We start from the raw sequence: 1,033 nt of genomic DNA on the forward strand, positions 1-1,033 counted from the left end.
ACACACACACACATACACACACACACACATACACACGCGCGCGCGCATATATTTATTCATGTGTACGATATCAATCAATAATAGTGCGAGAAGAGCAAAAAATATATGCTGTATATCAAAAGACGTTCGACGTTTTTGATCTCTATTAATCCCCACCATCTCATCGACATAAGACATAGTAAAAAATTTAATGATATTCTGTTGCTAATTTATTATACTAAAATTTTGTTGCTCTAACCGTTTAATAGGAAATAAAACAAAATTGGTGAGTTCAGGTTAATGATAAGCTGGACCCTCCATAATAAAAAAGAGATATATAGAAGTGCGATGTTAAAAAAGAAACAATATATCACGTATAAATATACAATGATGCGGCTTTGTTTGGATCAGATCTCTTTTCTACGATCATTCATCTATCACAGTATGAATGATTAAATAAGACATAACGCGTGTAAATGCTAGTATATTTAAAACCGAACTAAACATCTATGGAATGAAAATATACTATGATGATAAATCATGCTCTGCTCTGCTTTATTCAGGAAAAAATGTTTATAATAAAATTATATAAAATTATTTATATTATCATATGAAATATGTCTAGACATATATTTTATATACAATTATATATAATTTTACAGAGAAAGTTACTTTTTGAAAATAATAAAATAATAATAATTATCATTACTAGTTACCTACTTTTAAAAGTAATTCGTTACAATTACCGTTATTTGAAAAAGTATCTTTTCATTATTTTTTCATTACTTTTTTAAAATCGGTGACTGCTAATCACAACGGACAGATGCCTGAAGGTTTTTTAGTCTCGAGCGCTATGAGTGTCTAATCGAACCGTTCAATTGTGCAAAATAACGATAAAAATAATTGTAAAATTCGTTACCGTTATCAAAAAAATGTAACTACATTATCAAACTGGTACTGTTACCAAAAAAGGAAAGTAACGCAATTACCAGTAAAATTACCAAAAAAGTAATTGTTACAAATAACGAGTTATTTCTATTCTCTGTAATTTTAT

This window comes from Atta colombica, unplaced genomic scaffold (genome assembly GCF_001594045.1).
Source record: "Atta colombica isolate Treedump-2 unplaced genomic scaffold, Acol1.0 scaffold47, whole genome shotgun sequence".
NCBI lineage: Eukaryota > Metazoa > Arthropoda > Insecta > Hymenoptera > Formicidae > Atta > Atta colombica.